General features: G+C 40.3%; 1 pseudogene; it reads right to left on the reverse strand.

Moving 5' to 3' along the window:
• Positions 1–546: 546 nt before the first annotated feature.
• LOC124897998 lies at positions 547–15,541 on the reverse strand (annotated as a pseudogene).
• Between the last annotated feature and the right edge of the window lie 4,551 nt (positions 15,542–20,092).

The following is a 20,092-nucleotide window of genomic DNA, read 5'->3' on the forward strand; positions in this document are numbered from 1 at the left end:
TGGAAATGTCACCAAGTAGTATCTGTTAGAATCGTTAATTAAGTTTATTTAGTGTTCGTAAATTATTTAACTAAAGGATGAGATACAATTTTTATAATCAATTTTATTTTTCTATTGGACGCTTGTCACCACACACAAAATAGAAACACTTTATCATATGACATGTCATAATTACACCAAGTTTAAATTAAGCACATGGACATGTGACAAAGTATTCCTATCAGATGTTTCAATTCAGACTCTAAATGAAATTTGCTGGAAAAGGAGACGTGCATGCATTCAGCCTTTTTCATATACTTGATAGCTTCCAAGCGTTATTTGGTTCTCTTCTGTATTTGGTGAAACACGTCTCTAGAAAATTTGGTTGATTATAGATGATGATGATAATTAACCCACATTTCGGCAATGGATTTACCTGACATGCTAAGTTAGCTATGAAATCGTTACATTTGGTGTTGCTTTAGGGTGAGAATTTTGCAGACATGATTCTCTTGTGGATGTCATTGCTATGCCACTAGAAATTTACAGTTATAGTAACACTGTAAATTGACATTAAAACTTGGAACGGTGTAATAATTATAAGCACATTATTGAAATATTTATTTTTCAAACCTTGTAAAAGACAAAGGATCTAATAAAACTGAAGAGCCTCATTTATTACAAGAGAAAAATCTGATAATTTGACTTTGATGGTGTACATTGTAGGTAGAGACGCTGCATTTAAGCCAAGTGAATAGTAAGGTTTTACTCCTTTCATCAGCTCAATTATCTCTTTTTTTCCTCCGAGGTACTTAGAAAAAGAACCGGTATCTTCTAAATCTCCGATGGATGACTTCAAAAATACCAACCCTGTAGCCAGTATTTCCACAATCTTGACCAACTGGTATGGACGCTCCACGCGTCCCCGTCTTTTGTGGTCCTTTTTTAAGGTGTTCCAGTTTTGCTTACTGCATCCGCAAGGCTTTGATCCAATCAACTTTAACTTCGAAATCACCAGGCCCAGACTTTGTACCTGGAACACCACCTTCTGCATTGACAGATAGAGACATGCCAACGATTCGAGCTGGATTCATCTACATCCTTGCGTTTATTATGTTCCCTCTCCATGTAGGTGCATAACGAGTAAGAGGGATCTACACAGCCAATAAAAGCAACCTCCTTATCATTCTCTTCCCGCAAATTGAACAAGTACTTTTGTGAACCTTCGGTGATGTGAGTTTTTACATCCATGGAGGAGGAAAGAAATGAAGAACTTACCTTTGTGATATACCAGTTATCTCTTGGCACAGAAACAAATGCCTGCCATGAATTATCTTCATCTTGTCCTGGACTATTGACCCAATTCTCTGTGTATATCTGCAGTTAAACTTTGAGTGAAACATGATTATTCTCACAGTTCATCCACATATCAACAGCAGCAGTTCAATGAAATCATGGACATCTGAAGCATGCAAGCATCTAAATAAAGATGTGTTTAAAACATCTCCAAATAAATACAAGATACAGGAACTTACTGTAGAAATATAGCATCTTCCATCCCCTTTAAGTTTTAAGAGCTATTGTGTCATATCCATCCAAATCAATGAAGCCATTGAACTGCAAGAAAAAAGAATTAGGAGAAGCAACGCTACTGATATATAAAAAAAACCACTTCCTCTATATAGTAATATTGTCTAAGGGGCAGTCAAAAATGACGTGAATTATACCAAAGGCATTAAGGCAAGTCTTTTGTGAAGTTTCATCACTAGTGCCTCCTATATGAGAATCACTCTTCTGATAAAGCCAACTAATGATACAATAAAGGTTCAATGTAGCAAATAAAAGCAAAAAAATCCTACTTTATAAATTTTCATATGCAAAATCTGAAAAATGAAACTTACATTTAAGAACTCACTAATTAAAAATTTGAAATATGAAAACAATAGACTATCTCGAATGCAAATGAAATATCACAAACTTACTGAAGTATGACTTTGCAAATATAAAGATAGTTCTTTAGTTAAAACAAGGAGAACAGAAAATGAGGGGAAAAGAGCTAACATATATCCTATCCCCGGGGTCCGAAGAAATGGTTCATTGATAGACTTGAGGAGTAGATCACTTGACTTTCACATCCAGATCATGTATGTTTGAGTATACAAATAAATTTGATTATTTCTCGTTGGAGATATCTATTTTTTTTTAAATTAAGCAATTCCTTGCTGGGTCCAGTTAGGGGGTCTAAGTAATGGACTCGGCACTTTCCCCTTAAGTTAGAGGGTCAGCCAAATCAAGAGTTGGATCCTGGAAGTAGGGGACCACTTTTAAGGGGTTAAATGGGTTGGTTCATGGCTTAATCCAGCCAACTTGACAGATCTGAACTTTTGATAGAAGGTCTATCAACAGCAACGAAGGAAACAAAAAACATACAATAGAGATGACCTAAGTCCAAGACGTGCAGATGGCCCAAGCTGACCGAGATGCTGTCTCATCCAATTATTTATCTAGTTGGACTCAGTTACCATGTATTTTTTTTCTTTCTGAGAAAAAGAAAAAAATACATGGTAACTGAAAGTCCTTTTATACTCTTGCTGTTCTAGGGCGTTGTCATTTCTTTCTTCGAATTTTCATCTTGAATCTGTTGCTTATCATTTTCAAATAAGAAAAAGAGACGAAGCACTTATTAGGATGGTTGAGTAGCATCGACCTTTTTAGACCGCATTCCACAAAAGCCACTTCGAGTCATATTCCACTTTGATCCTTCCATAACATCCAAAGAGAGGTTTCCGGAGAAAACACCTGTCAAAAGCACCAGAAATCAATCTATATTCAATGTGCAAAATGAACCGCAAGAAAAGTAGCACTAATTATATAACATCTTTTAACATACTTCCACAATCATTACCAAGAAACTTGTCTACAATAGAAAAAGATTGAAAAAGTTAAATAGGTGAGGCAGAACAAAGAAATTACGTATTGGAATTTAGGCTCGGTGGAATTCTCCAAGGTCAATGGCTTTCTCCAGATACAACACTGAAGGACCCAAATAGTGCTACTCCAGTTATAGTGCGTTTACAGCAGCCACATAAAAGAGATCAATCAATTAATTTTTCTTGATCACAAACAAGTTGGGTCAGCTATATGAATCGTTGGAAGTTGACTATTTTTACGCAGTCTGTCAACCTACTACAATGCTCTTCCCTTATCCGGGACTTGAGTCGGCTATGCTCTGCGAGTATAGGTAGAGAGAGAGAAGAGATCAAGAATTAGAATACTGGTTAACGAGAGTATATACATGGATCGCCAGTCTCTCTCATTTCTCATATTGATAATAACGTTCAGCATATGTGTCTATTATATTTAGTCTACAATTTCTATTTACATTCGTGGTTTAACCACACCAACAACTAAAGTTTGATTTCCTGGATAATATTGAGACAGATTATATTGATACATTACTATAACCAATTCCCGTGGAAACGATCTTAAACTAAAGCGCATACTTAGTGTGTTTTGCGCTCGTCGGGCATCAAACACTCTCATTTACCTATTAGGCATGTGATTAATTCTTGGTGGCAGGTGAAGGCTTGAAACCCATAAATGATGTTCACAAATTAATTTTACATATAACTCCAATTATTATTTGTTGGGTAATCTGGAAAGAAACCTGTGCTTGCAGGGATCACAATCAAAAGAAATTCAGTAGATACCAACTGGAACAACTAGGGGGAGGACTCTACAAATTGCAACACTCAACACCTTTCCAGGAAGCAACCTTACTCTGCCTTGGAAAGACTTCTGCCAAGATATAGTTAAGCTTAAGCCAATTACCAAGGTTAGGTGGTTTGCTGGCAAAAACCAGAAGCAGGAGGCCTAAAGTTGAATACTGATGGAAGCTTCAAAGTAGCAATGGTAAAGCAGGACCAGGTGGAGCACTCAGAGATGATAATGGAGAACTGATCACTGCATTCTCAATTGAAGATCAATGCAGCAACCATAAAACAGAAGCTCAATTAAAGATCAGTATGCGCATTCAAAATAATTTACCAACACTAGCTGACCCATTTCCAGTATCCTTAATCTCCAAAGCTGCTGAGGATAGACCTGAGACATTATCATCCGGATATTTATTAGTCACTAACTTAATTTTTTGTTTGCTAAACACCTGGACAAAAAGAAAAGAAATCCTCAGTCTATAGATGCCTAGCATGATTCTTGGAGACTTGTAGTAATTGATTAACTTTGTAATTGCTCCATTTCTTTCTTTTTTTTTTTTTTTTATGAAGGAAGTAGATTGTAACTGCCCCATTTCTTGGGTACTCTCCTTAAGTACCATCTCTCTGATTTTCAAAAATAACAATTACGAGCCCCTCACATAATAGATGCTGATATGAAAAGACAAGTGTTGTAATACCCCGGGAATTTTTTCGTAGAAATTTTGTGCGTAAACGTGTTGGGTTCTATCTTCTAGAATGAACTATAAATTTTCCGTGCGGGATGTCTTAGATTATGACCCACCATTGCGTAAAGTATCGAGTAAGCTTTCCAACGATATGTGGATCATCCAAAACGGACACCCGAGCGACGAGTTATGAACATTCCGATCGAACCGTGAATAGTAGTGAACAGTAAAACATGCAGAAAAAAGTAGTGAGGCCTGGCGTATTTTTGCTCCAACTTTAAACGATCATAACTCCTTCTACATAATGATCTGGGTGATCTACTATATATCAACGGAAAGCTCTGCGAGTCCTCTTTCCGATGAAATTGGTTTCATCCAATTTGTCTATCGGAACAAAAAGTTATGGTCGATCTACTTCAGCCTACCAAAAGTGAATTTTTGGGTCAATTTCAAACGATCATAACTCCTCGTACACAATGACCTGGGTGAGATACTATATATCAACGGAAAGATATGAGAGTCCTCTTTCTATTGAAATTGGTTTCATCCAATTTGGATATCGGAGTAAAACGTTATGGTTGATCTACTTCAGACTATCAAAACAGTCCACCAAAGGACAAATTCAAGAATTATTTGATTTTTAGGGGCACTTTGGTCATTCCCCCTCACCCAAAATCCGTCCAAACCCTATATTGAAGCCTATTAGAAGCATTATATGTTATATTTCATCAAATTCCCTCAAAAAGAAAACCCCTACATCCAACTTCAAGAACCTCCAAAGTTCACCATTAATTCTGCAAATTTATTCAAGATTCCAAGTTCCTAGTTCAAGAACTTCAAGAACCTCCAAAGTTCACCATTAATTCTGCAAATTTATTCAAGATTCCAAGTTCCTAGTTCAAGAACTCCAAGAACCATCATTCAAAGGCACGATTAACATCTCAAAAACGAGTATCGATCTAAAGTTCATTATTCAAGGTATGTGGGGTTTTTCAACAAGAACTCTCTTTTATTCTTGTGCCCCAAAGTAATTTTCTTTACAAAGGCATGATTTTTATTTGTTTTTTATGAATTTGGAGCATGAACTCATATCTTGTGATGATTATTATGAAATCTTGATGTTTATGATTTTGAAAGATGAATTTACATGCCTGAGCCGGGGGTCTTTCGGAAACAGCCTTTCTACTTCATCAGAGGTAGAGGTATGGACTGCGTACATTTTACCCCCCCCCAGACCCCACTAAGTGGGAATACACTGGGTTTGTTGTTGTTGTTGTAATTTACATGTGTGGTGATATAAAGCATGAATCTTGAACGATATTTATCATGATTTTGATATTTGGGTCGTGAATCCCCAATGAAAATTGTGTTTTTTTTTAGAAAGTGTGTTATAAGCACGTTGATGTTGAATATTTTGAGATATTTTGAATGATTTGACCTTTTGGTCTTAATGGAGTTGTTTTGAACTCGAGTGTGAAAGAAATCCATAACGTGGTTGATTTTGATAGATGGGAAGCATAATGACTCCCGATGTATATTTATATATTACTGAAATTGTTTTGTTGTGGATTGTCTTTGAAATGATCTGAGCTAAGTTCGGGAGAAATCTTTCGCACCGAGTGGGAGGTATAAAGCGACCTTACTACCCTAGAACTATGTGCCCCCGTAGGAGTGAGCCTGAGGCTGATTTATATAGTGATCACTAGTTTGTGTGGATTTGATATCGATAGTCCTACTCCGATGGCAAGGATAGGACGACTCTCCCCAACGTGGGTTGTACGTTGGACTCTATGCAGCTCACATGGTTCATGTCGGTTATAGGATCTCCTAGTGTGTGTGTGTTTCCTTGTGTCTATGGTGAACGGTGAAGTGATTTGAAAGTGGAATTGTGAAAGTTATTCTTTCAAAAGATTTAAATGATATTTACATTATGAGAATTGATATTCTTGATGAACTGAAAGTGATTGACAAATTATATGATGACTCACATGTGTTATTATACTTATTTCATCTTCTCATGATTATGATGATTTTCTTCGGGCTATGCGAGTCTTTCATATATCCTACATATTTTTTATAAATATTTATGATGATGATGTTTATACAACTGCATACACCCCCATATACTCGGTTCCTTTCCATGGTACTGACCCACATCTTTGGATGTGGGCTGCATTTTCTCGAAATGTAGGTTCAGGTGCTCAGTTCCAAGTTCGACAGTGATTCTTCGGGCACGCTGTTCTACATCCTCTGTTGTGGTGAGTCCTCATGTTCCGAGGACGTGATGTCTGATGTTGGTTTCACGGAATTGTTTACATTTGATAACTGAGTATGAGTCAGTTGGGGCATGTCTCAATGGATCGCTGGTTTTATTGATTTTCTTAGAGGCTGGTCAGACTAGTATAGATGTTGGGAGTTGACTAATAAGTCGTATTTTGTTATCTTTCTGAAATTCTTTTATTCTTGGATGATGATTACTCTGTTGATATTTGAGGGTTATTTATGGAAATCCCGTTGATTTGTGTTGAACTGAATGAAAATGGCTCAAAGGGTTAGCTTGGGGTTACTCGTAGCCTCAAGCACCGTGTGACGCTAACCCCAAGCACCGTGTGACGCTCCGGGACCCGTTTTCGGGGTGTTACAAGTGTATTGGATAAAACCAAAGAATCTAGGCTTTGTAATTAGATACTCAAGAAAATAGAATAATTTTTTCATTATTTATATCCCGTTTTTAAATTGGAGTAATCAAAATAATAGATTCATCTCAAATGGAAAACAATGTTTTCTGTAAAGCTGAGAATCCATCTCCGCTACGAACCCTGTGCAACATAAGGCTGTGAAAGCCTATAACTAAAGGAGAGTAAATCAGGAAAACTGATTCCACCAAAACAACAGGTTGCAATATACCCCAGGAAAGTTCTTGCTTGGCAACCAAGTACTTGCGTTACATGTAAGAGAAGTATGTAAGTTTGTATACCTCCATATTCTGAATCTGAGTACAAATGCCAATTCTTGAGCTCATCCTTTGAACTGAAGTAGAAAATGTATCTTTCACTGGGTGGAATTAGGTCTTCAATGTTCCCCGCGAGTACTACAGGTGAAGAAAGTTATTACCAACTGAAAGTTACAATAATTGATAGAATTAAAAGTAATAAAGAAAGACCACCATTTTACTCACATGATGATTCAATGAAGAATACACTGTTATTTTTTTTTTTTTGACCAGGTAAACAAGTTTCATTACTCAGGGCCAAAATCGGCCATATACAAGTAGTATACACTGCTATATGTTTAGCAAAAGACTTGGACAACAACTGTCAACTTGAGGAAGCTAGATAGGGAGTACCACAAAGCCCAAAAGCTAACTAATACCCATCACAAACTAATGAAGCAAGAAGTACAAGTAAAAACAACAAGAATGTGATAAAGGAAATTAATTAATCTCTGCAGCTAAGCACGTCAAAGGAGCTGTGCCGCTAAAAAAGGTTCTTTATGCTCTTGTTCTTCTCCCTTCTACATTATTCGCTAAATACTATTAAAAAACTCCTGGGGGATGGGTCAATCATCTTTATCTTTAAACATCATTCAAAATCTTTTAAACATACAAGCCTCTCCATAATAGACGTTGTGAAATGGAAGAGAAATAAGAGAGAACTCAGCTTGATTATTCCCTCAAGCTATTAGGGTTTAAATGACTAAGTTTACATGTCCTAAAAAGAAAGGAAATCAATACAAATTAATACCTAATCAATATCTAATTTAATACCTAATTATAATAGCGGGAAAAAGCATAAAATCCCCCCTCCCTAAAATTGTCGTCACAACTCACTTTAGCACTTTAACTTTATGGACAATTGTTTACCTCTCTAAATAATTTTCAAGTGAATTAAATACCACCCTAAAGATATAATACCACTCTCACAATGAAGAATGCATTACACGCGCCTACACATCAGCGCCATGTCAATGCCACGTAAGTGACGCAAAAAAAAAAATACTTTTTAAAAATAATTATATATATATATATATATAAATTTAAAAAAGAAGCTTTCTTCTTCTCCACCCACCCCCTCCCTTGCGAGTTTTCTTCTTCACCCCTACCTCCCGTAACTGCCCATCCCCCATCCCCCTCATCTGCAACTGCAAATCCCTCCCGCCCCCCACACCTGTAAACCTACAAAATTAAAAACACATCAAAGGTGCAAGTTTGCATCGACACATCACTCCGATAACGAACATATGCTTTCAAAATCGGTGTTTTATCAAGCGAAATCACCAATTCGAGTGGCATAAACTGCATTCCGCTACTCCATTCATACCGTCAATGCAATTATTGATACCGGTAAATTTTTTCCGGTGAACGAAAAATTAATGATTGGAATTAGCTTTGAATTTTTGATTTGAGTTTGTTGGATCTAAATTTATTTATTTTATATATATATATATATAAAGGTAAATTTTCTCCGCACGAAGAATTTTTCGATGAACAAAATTCAGCTTTGATTTTTGATTTGAGTTTGTTGGATCTGAATTTTTATATATATATATATATTAAAAGTGAGTTTTTTTAAATACGCGCTTTTTTTTTTTTTTTTAAATGCCACGTCAGCATAAGAGGTGATATTAATTCACTTTGAAGTTGTTAAGGGGTAAATAAATACGTGTTAAGTTAAAGGTCTAAAGTAAGTTGTGCTGACAAGTTTAGGGGGGAAATGATGTATTTTCCCTATAATAGGAGTAAATCAAGCTACCTTCTATATTTATATATGCTACAGAATATTCATAGAATTCTAATGCTCCCCCTCAAGTTGGTGCATACAAATTATATGTACCAAGCTTGTTACACAAATAACTCGTTCTAGGGCTGGCTGGGGACTTGGTGAATATGTCTCAAGTTGATCACTTGACCGCAAAAACCTTATGACAATGTCCCCTGAGAGTAGGGGTGCGGATCGGTCGGTTCGGTTCGGTTTTATATATTATTGATTCGGTTTATCGGTTTTCGATTTTTAAATATGCAAAACCAATAACCAATAAGATATTTTCTTATCGGTTTATTGATTTTTGATCCTTAATGGTTTGATTTTCGGTTTAACCAATAAGAAAATACTCATAAAATAGAAATAGTAATAGTAACAACTAACATAAAAAAAATGAAATCTTAGTTGCCGGCAAAATCATACGTAATGCGTTTTAGTTTACAAGAATCTTCAAACTTGAACTGAATGTTAGTTCGGGAGAAAACTGAATCCTAATTGTTGGAAGCTACTAAATGCTTCAAGCTTTCCAATACGACAATACCCGTGCTTTGTATTGTGCCTTCGTTGCCTTGAGTAAGTTAATACTTTGTGAATTTCTGAATTGCGAATTAGTTAATATATATATATAACAAATAGGGGTAAAACAGTAACTTAGTGTATCCTTATTGGATTATCGGTTTAATCGATAGCCCAATAAGCTAAAATCGAAACCGAATCATTTACCCAATAAACTTTTTTATAAAACCAATAAAAAACCGTTAACCCAATAACCTAATACCAATAACATTTTTATTGGTTCAGTTTATCGGTCGATTCGATTTTTGCACACCCTACCTGATCACAAAATGACAATCAATCTTTGTGTTTGGTCCTCTCGTGAAACACTAGATTCGTGCAATGTGAAGTGCAGCTTCATTATCGCACACGAGTTTCATTTCTTTAGTATCTCCAAATTTCAACTACTTCAGTAGTTGCCTGATCCATATAAGTTCACACGTTGCCACCGCCATAGCCTGATATTCTGCTTGTGCACTAGATCTAGCAACCACATTTTATTTCTTACTTTTCCAAGACACCAAATTTCCTCCAACTAGAACACAGTATCCGAAAGTGGATTTCTGTCAAAGGGTGAACATGCCCAATTTGCATCGGAATATCTAACAATTTTCTAATGTCCTCGGTCTTCGTAAAGTAGAGTAGTATGAATAACTGCATCCTAGTGACTGCCATAAGGAAAATTCAGAACTGACTTACAACACTAACGTCGACTGTAATATCAGGTCGAATCACTGTCAGATTATTCAATTTTCTTACTAGTCTTCTATATCTTCCAGGATCACTAAGAGGCTCCCCTGACCTAGGAAAAGCAGAATCAATAGGCCTACAATCTGTTATCCCTTGTCTCCTCAAGAATATCAAGTGCATACTTTCTCTGTGAAATGGCAAGTAATTCGGACTGAGCAACCTCAATGCCCAAGAAGTACTTTAATCGACCAAGATCCTCAGTTTGAAAGTGCTGGAATAGGTGATGTTTTAATTTGATACTTCCCTCATCATCATTACCTGTAATAACTATCTCATTAACGTACACCGCCAAATACAAGCATAAACCTGGCGCAGATTGTTAATAAAACATAGAATGATCACTTCGCACCATGCCAAACTCCTGATAATCATACTAAACTTCCCAAACCATGCTCGAGGAAATTGCTTCAGGCCATAGAGTGTTTTTCGCACACCATGTTACTAGACTCCCCCTAAGCAACATAAACAGATGACTGTTCCATATATACCTCAAATTCGAGGTCTCCATGAAGAAAGACATTTTTAATACCCAACTGGTAGAGAGGCCAATTGCGAATAACAACCATGAATAAGAAGAGACTTACTGAACCAATCTTAGCCACAAGAGAGAATGTATCCCTATAGTCAAGACCAAAAATCTGTATACAACCCAAGCCCACAAATCGAGCCTTTAGGCGATCAATCTGTCCATTGGGGACAACCTTCACTGTATATATCCAACAACAACCAACTATAGACTTACCCAAAGGTAGAGGAACAAGATCCCAAGTACTACTAGAGTGCAAGGCAGACATCAACTCAATCATAGCTTGATGCCAGCCTGGATGAGAAAGTTTCTCCTGTAGTATTAGGAAGACACAGATGAAAGTGATGATACAAAAGAAGAATGGGTCGGTGACAAATGATGATAGCTCTAACAAGTATAGATAGGATGAGGGTTATAAGTAGAGCAATTACCTTTTCGAGTGGCGATGGAAGGACTCTATGGTGGTGGACGTGAATCATTTGAACGTGAACGATGATGATGAGTCAAAAGCGGTGGAGGTATAGTGGTGGAAGATGAGCCTGTAGAAGGTGATGTGAAAGGATAGACTATAGCAGGATCCCCAAAAGATGGAATTGGTAGAACCTCAAAAACGCCTAACTGTTCAGTAGGAAAGGATGTAAAGTAGGGTCGATCTACAAAAAAAGTAACATCAGCGCACATAAGGTATCATTGGAGGTGAGGTGAGAAACATCGATATCCCTTTTGTACCCTTGAATAACCAAGAAAGACGCATTTAAAAGCACGAGGAGCCAATTTGTAGTTTCCCGGAGTAAGGATATGGACAAAGCATGTGCTTCCAAAGACATGGTGGAACAAAAAACAGGGTTTTTTTAAGTGAAATTTTTGATCCAGATCCAGACCATTTTATTGATATTCAAACCAAAAAATTAAATCTCAATCTTTACATTTTTGACCCAATGTCCAAAGACAAACTCACTCCAAACCTAGGAATGTGAAGAGTTTCTTGTAGTATTACATAAGGCTAATATTTGGACAAGAGGAAGGCATACAGTTAATTAGATAACAAGAGGTGAGCACTGCATCTCTCCCAAAACGCAATGGCATTTTCTTGTATGAGAAAGGTGCATGCAGTCTCAACAATATGCCTATTCTTTCTCTCCACTAACCCATTTTATAGTGTAGATGAGGACAAGATGTCTGATGAAGAATGCCATAGGAAGAAAAATGGTTGAAATTGAGATGATAAATATTCACATGCATTATCATTACGAAAAGTGTGAATAGAAACACCTAATTGATTTTGTATTTCAGCACAAAATCTTTGAAAAATGAAAAATAATTCAGAACGATCTTTCATCAAGAAAATCCAAGTACACCTTGAGTAGTTATCAAAGAAAATAACAAAATACTTAAAACCAAGCGTAGAACTTACTCTAGTAGGACCTCAAATATAAGAATGAACTAAATGAAAAAAAGACTTTGCACGATTATTAGGACAGCGTGGACAAGTAGCTCGAGTGTGCTTCCCTAATTGACACGACTAACAATCTAACTTAGAAAATTTAGAAGTTTGGATAAACTAGGATGTCCTAATCGGCTATGGATTAAATCTAGAGAGTCACAGACCAAACAAACTGTAGTAGACTTGTGGCAATTAAGGTAATAAAGCCCATCAAACTCACGCCCTTCACCAATCATTCTTCTCGTACTGAGGTCCTATATAACAAAGAAGTCACTAAATAATAAGCTGAAACAATTTAACGACTTAGCCAAACACTGATTGACAGAAGGCTAAAAGGACAACTAGAGACAAAAAAAACATTACTCAGAGTCAATGCAAGTATGGGATTGGCTTGACCAACTCCGATTGCCCTAGACTGAGAACCATTAGCTAACATAACAGTGGTAAGGGATCGACAGTAAATAATATTAGTCAATAAAGATTTGTTACCAGAAATGTGGTCAGAAGCGACTGAGTCCATGACCCAAGGGCCAAGTGTGGTGGACTGGGAGATACAAGTGATAGGATTACCAGTCTGAGCAGCGAAAGCTATTGATAAAGATGTCTGCTTACTCTATATTGAAGGAAGTCATTGTATTCTACTTTAGATAAAGAGAAAAGTTGATTGGTTGGATTATTGGTGGGTTCAATTTGAGCAACATGAGCATTCTTTGGTCTACCATGGAGAGAGTAGCAAACATCACGGGGATGACCCAATTTGTTGCAATAGTTGTACCTTGGTCGAGGTTTCCAGAGCGGCTTGCATGTTGATTTTCAGTTTGGGATGCTAGAACAGAAGACTCTGCGGGTGTCATGGGGTAAGTAGGCGACATAGGTGGTGCAGCCTATCGTAACAATCGAGCTAATAGGTCATCCATAGCAGGAACAATGGGACTCCCCAAAATTTAATCTTGCACCAAGTCAAGATCATATGGAAGTCCAACAAGTGTAACAACTAGAAACATATTCACACGTTGCACCAATTGTTTTTCAACACTTGGAGTAGCGGGCATCAACCTAGTGAACTCTTCCATAACCTTCTTAACCTGTCCAAGATACGTAGACATATTCGAATCCTACTTTTTAAGATAAGTTAACAGAGAAATAACATTATAAAAATGAGAGATGTCATTTGTGTATAGACCACGAGCCTTTTCCCAAACCAAGAAGCAAGTTTGGAATGGTCAGAACAACGACATCAACTTCAAATCAATAGATTCCATAATAGACGACACAATCGAGCATCAATCTTCTCCCTTATCTTTTTCATCAATATCCATAGCTTGTTTAATCAAGTGGTCCCGAACCCCTTGTCCCTTGCACCATAGTTGAAAAGAGGAAGACCAAGATAAGTAGTTCACACTACCTATCAAGGGTTCAATGGTGATGGAGTGGTTCGGGTTGCTGGAAACCACAGGTTTATTGAAAAATACATGAACTGAGGGGCATAATGTAGATGGTAGATGTTATCTGAATCTGGAAAAATCTACAATCGTAGGAATGTGGAAGCAAAAAGTTGACTGGAATCCGAATTTGGAAAAAGAACTGCAATACTAGGAACCTTGAAGCAAACAATTGACTGGAATCTGGAAAAAATGAACTGGACAGAACTGTCTTCTGGAATCTGAAAAAAAAAACAGATCTGTCTATCGGAAGCTGACTGGGTTTTGCTCGCGCCGGTGGTCCGAGTCTCATGGTGGTGTTGGTTTGATCACAACACCTCCGAAAATAGAGATCTGCTCGGACAGCCGAGAAAAACAGCTGGGAAAAAAATAAGTTTGAAATTTCTCTTCCAATGTTGCTGGCCTTAATCAGGCTCTTGATACCATGTGAAATGAAAGAGAAATAAGAGAGAAATCAGCTTGATTATTCCTTGAGCTATTGGGGTTTAAATAGCTAAGTTTACATGTGCTAAAAGGAAAGGAAATCAACAACAACAACACACCCAGTGCATTCCCACCTAGTGGGGTCTGAGGAGGGTAGAGTGTAAGCAGACCATACCACTACCTCACCACTACCTCAGGTGAAGTAGAGAGGTTGTTTCCGATAGACCCCCGGCTTAGAACCAATAACAGTATAGCTAAAAGGAAAGGAAATCAATACAAATAAATACCTAATCACTACAAATCAATATCTAATTTAATACCTAAATATAATAGGAGTAAATTAAGCTACCTTCTATATTTATATATGCAATAGTAATTCATAGGATTCATACAGATGTGAAAGGACACTGGAGCAGAGAGATCTCTAAGTTTCTAAAGATGACATGAATTCTAGGGGATCATCCTGCCATTTTAACAACTTAGGTTAACTGATCTGTGAAAAATGGTAAATGAAAAGAAAGCATGACCCCATTTTGATTGTCAGACTACTGAGAAAAGACTTATGAAGCAAAACTCCCATAAATTTCAAAGTGGCCTAACTAGCTCAAACTAAATGGCTTCCAAAAACATAACTTTTTAAATTTACTTAACATTCAGAAACTGAGGCAAACAAGCAGATGCACCAAAATAAGATGGTGAATGCAATTGAATAAGATGTATCTCCAGGGAAGAAAACATAAGGTTTGTTAGTGGAAGTTAGGTGAATCCGGACAGAGAATTGGTTAGGAGTCAATTGGCATTTCATTTGTAACTAAGTGTAGAGGTCAATCTTGATTCTAAGTTTCTCTCATCTGTTGTATAAATATCATTTCACATCAACAAAGCTCATTCTTTGGCTGCCAATTTAGATTTCCTTAGCTCATTTGTTAGTTCATAACTTAGACATTTTGAGATTCTCATTGATTTTGGTACTTTCTTTTGAGCTCTTTCATTTGCGATTCTGCACTTTTGCATCACAAGCTCAGATTAATATATATTCTGTCTCATGTCAGCTAAGAGGATAAAACAATGGGTTGAACATCAAATCCTAGGAGTATTTGGTAACAGGAAATAGAAATAAAAAACATCTGCTAAAATGGAAAAGGAGGTAGCATAGATAATTTGGATGACAAAAGTTCCAGAACATTCAGGTCGATAATGGTGAAATACTTTTCTGGTAGCATTCAATGATGCTTTCAATAGTGAGCGAAACCTGGACATATCTAACTTCCCCTCCAGTAAGAAAACTCCTGCAACATTGAATTGAGAATTCCATCAAATTTCAGCTATTAGAGACAGGATGCACAACAAAAAGCAAGGCATGGTTACTGTGAAATTAAAGACTTAAATTGCTTGAAATCGTATACCAATCTATTTACGGAAAGCTCTCTCTCTTTCTCCCTACCCTCTCTCTCTCGCTCGCCCCGGTCCCCGGCCCCCGTCGCCGTCGCCGACCGTCAGCGCCGACCCGACCCGACCTCCGGTCCCGACCTTCGGTCCCCAGCGCCGACCTCCGGCGCCGCTCTAACGGCTCTCTCTCTCTAACGGCCCTCTCCGGTCCCCGGCCCCCGTCGCCGTCGCCGACCCGACCCGACCGCCGGCCCCGACCTCCGGTCCCCGGCGCCGCTCCCCGCCACCCTCCGTCCGGTTCCAAGCCGTTCCCCCCCCCACCCTTTTCTGTCCATACCCCCCCACCCCTCCCCCGGCGGGGTACACCAGCTCTCCCCCCCCACCTCGGCCTCCAACCAGCCGCCGCCCGGTCTCCAGCCGCCAACTCGGTCTCCAACAGCCACAGCTCTGTCTGCACCCGCCGCCCCCTCTCCAGCAGCCGCAGCTCCATCTCAGCACCGTAATCCCCCGGAAGCCGGTCAACACTGGGATTGGTTTCCGGCTTGGTCTACAAGCGTAATCCGGTGACTTCTAACCTTTGTTATTTCATTATTTATATTTCATTCTTCGTAGTATGCTAGTAGTAGCCCCTGTACCTTGACTTGCGTGGGATTTGTGGATATTGTCCGTTGTCTGTTGTTGCTGTGGTCGTTTCTTGCACTGCTTTGGATTGGGTTATCGGCTGGGAATCTGTATTTGGGGCTGTGGGTGTTGAGTCCAGTGGTGTTTGCCCCCTCATTGAGTATAATTTTGTTTCGGGAGTATTTCTTTGAATTTGTGTGAGCCTTGTATTTTTTGCTGCTGCTTTGATACTACCATCGTGTATATCTTGATATTTTCTTATACTTTCGTGTAGTTGTGGCTGTGGGCGGTAATGGGTGGATAGGGTCATGTCCGAGGGGGTTGGGGCGTGGGGCCGTGGTGGGGGCGGGGGGGGGGGGGGGGGGGGGGGGGGGGGGGGGGGGGGGGGGGGGGGTAGTGGAGGGCGTGTGGATAGTGACGGTAGGCTGAGGGTTGGGTCTTGGAATATAGGGACCATTCAGGGTAAGTCCATAGAGCTTGTGAAGATTCTTAGGAAGAGGAGGATCAACATTGCGTGTGTTCAAGAGACCAAGTGGGTAGGGTCTAAGGCTAGGGATGTGGATGGTTACAAGCTGTGGTACGCTGGGAGCGAGAGGCGTAGGAATGGAGTTGGCATCTTAGTAGATGAAGAGCTTAGAGGTCAGGTAGTAGAGGTGAAGAGGATCAACGATAGGTTGATGACTATTAAGTTGGTCATTCGGGGGTTTACCCTGAACGTGTGTAGTGCTTATGCGCCGTAAGTGGGATCGGAGGGGGAGGAGAAGATGCGGTTTTGGGAGGCTTTGGAGGAGGTGGTGAGAGGCGTGCCTAGTTCGGAGAAGATTGTTGTAGCAGGGGATTTCAATGGGCACATCGGGGCCGGGAGGCTTTGGTGATGTGCATGGTGGTTTTGGTTTTGGGGAGAGAAATGAAGAGGGGGCTACCCTATTGGAGTTTGCGAGGGCCTTTGGGCTGGTGGTGGTGAACTCGGGCTTCCCGAAGAAGGACGAGCACCTGATCACCTTTCGAAGCGCGATAGCCAGGACCCAGATTGACTTTTTGTTGCTTAGGAAAGGAGATAGAGCGTTGTGTAAGGACTGTAAAGTCATCCCGAGTGAGAATCTTTCGATCCAGCATAGGCTCTTGGTTATGGATTTGGGTATAAAGAAGAATAGAAAGAGGAGGAGTAAGGAGTGTAGACCTAGAATTAAGTGGGGCGGCCTGACGCCAGTGAATGCGCGGGAGATAGGGGAGAGGTTGGCGAGAAGGGGGGTGTGGGAGTGTAGGGGGGACGTGGATAGTATGTGGGACAGGGCGCGAGGTGCATCAGGGAGAATGCAAGTGAGGTGTTGGGTGTTTCTAGGGGCCGGGCCGGGCACCATCGGGGGGATTGGTGGTGGAATGAAGAGGTGGAAAAGAAAGTGGGGACTAAGAAAGGGGCGTATGCTAAGTTGGTGGAGAGTAAGGACGAAGAGGAGAAGCGGGTAAATAGGAAAGAGTACAAGCTAGCGAGGAAGGAGGCTAAGTCAGCAGTCACGGCAGCTAAGACGGCCACTTTTGAGAGTTTGTATGCAGGGTTACAGGGGAAAGGAGGGGAGAAAAAGTTGTTTAGACTCGCTAAGGCTAGGGAGAGGAAGGGTCGTGACCTCGATCAGGTGAGGTGCATTAAGGGGGAGGACGGTAGAGTGTTGGTGGAGGACGGCCACATTAAGAATAGATGGCAGTCGTACTTTCATAGGCTCTTGAATGACGAAGGGGATAGAGCTATTGTGTTAGGGGAATTGGAGTACTCAGAGGAGTGTCGGGAGTTTAGCTATTGTAGACGTTTTAAGGTAGAAGAGGTTAGACAGGCTGTTCGCAGAATGCGAAGGGGTAGGGCGACGGGGCCGGATGAGATACCGGTGGAGTTTTGGAAGTTCGTTGGAGAGGCTGGTGTAAGGTGGTTGACTGGATTGTTTAATGAAATCTTCAGGACGGCAAAGATGCCCGAGGCTTGGAGGTGGAGTACCATGATCCCTCTCTATAAGAATAAGGGGGACATTCAGAGTTGCAATAACTATAGGGGATTAAGTTATTGAGTCACTCTATGAAGATCTGGGAGAGAGTGGTCGAGGTGAGGCTGAGACGGATAGTGTCTATTTCGGAAAACCAGTTCGGATTTATGCCCGGCCGCTCGACGACGGAGGCAATCCACCTGGTACGGAGGTTGGTGGAACAGTATAGGGAAAGGAAGAAGGATCTGCACATGGTGTTTATCGACCTGGAGAAGGCTTACGACAAAGTCCCCAGGAAGGTGCTTTGGAGATGCTTGGAGGTGAGTGGAGTACCGCTGGCATATATCAGAGCAATTAAGGATATGTATGATGGAGCGAAAACCCAGGTGAGGACGGCGGGAGGAGACTCAGAGCATTTCACTGTCCTGACAGGATTGCACCCGGAATCTACTCTTAGTCCCTTTTTGTTTGAGTTGGTGATGGATGTGTTGAAGCGGCATATTCAAGGGGAGGTGCCGTGGTGTATGCTTTTTGCAGACGATGTAGTTCTGATAGATGAGACTCGAGGGGGTGTGAATGACAAATTAGAGGTGTGGAGGCAAACTCTTGAGTCTAAAGGGTTCAGGGTGAGCAGAAGCAAGACAGAGTATGTGGAATGCAAGTTTAATGACGTGAGGCGGGACAATGAGGTAGTAGTGAAGCTGGAAGCACAGGAGGTATGTAAGAGGGATAATTTCAAGTATCTTGGGTCCGTGATCCAGAGTAACGGTGAGATTGACGAGGATGTCTCGCACCGTATTGGGGCGGGATGGATGAAGTGGAAGCTCGCGTCGGGAGTGCTGTGTGATAAGAAGGTGCCGCCCAAGCTTAAAGGCAAATTCTACAGGGGACGAGTGCTGTGTGATAAGAAGGTGCCGCCCAAGCTTAAAGGCAAATTCTACAGGGTGGTAGTCCGTCCGGCCTTGTTGTATGGAGCGGAGTGTTGGCCAGTTAAGAACTCCCACATCCAAAAAATGAAGGTGGCAGAAATGCGGATGTTGCGCTGGATGTGTGGGCTGACTAGAGGGGATAGAATTCGGAATGAGACTATCCGGGAGAAGGTTGGTGTGACTTCAATGGAGTGCAAGATGCGGGAAGCCCGATTGAGATGGTTCGGACACGTGAAGAGGAGGGGCATGGATGCCCCGGTCCGTAGGTGTGAGAGGCTAGTGTTGGATGGTTTTAGGCGGGGTAGGGGTAGGCCGAAGAAGTACTGGGGTGAGGTGATTAGGCGGGACATGGAGCAGTTACAGCTCACTGAGGACATGACCCTAGATAGGAAGGTCTGGAGGACGCGAATTAGGGCAGAGGACTAGGGCCAGTTTGGCTCGCTAGTGTAGGGAATTACTTGGTGGGGTTTTTTTTACTGTTATGATTCCGTGTTCCGTGTTCCATGTTTTATTACGAATCTGTGTGCTTTCCTCTGTTTTATATTACTTATGGGTGCCGTATTTATGTTATGTAATCTGCTTCTGTGCTTTACTATGTGTTTGTGTGGTATCTCGTGCCTTGAGCCGGGGGTCTACCGGAAACAGCCTTTCTACTTCTTTAGAGGTAGAGGTATGGACTGCGTACATCTTACCCCCCAGACCCCACTAGGTGGGAATACACTGGGTTTGTTGTTGTTGTTGTTGTTGTTCCTTGATTCCGACAGTGGTCTCTCCTTACTTCATTGTATGTCAAAGTTTAATTAGTTGGAGAAAATGGTATACAAAGGAATAAGGGTGCTAAATCAGTTATAAGAAGGAGGCAGGCTGCCTATGAAAAAATAGAGAAAATGATCAATGGT

The sequence above is a fragment of the Capsicum annuum genome, chromosome 4 (genome assembly GCF_002878395.1).
Source record: "Capsicum annuum cultivar UCD-10X-F1 chromosome 4, UCD10Xv1.1, whole genome shotgun sequence".
Lineage (NCBI taxonomy): Eukaryota > Viridiplantae > Streptophyta > Magnoliopsida > Solanales > Solanaceae > Capsicum > Capsicum annuum.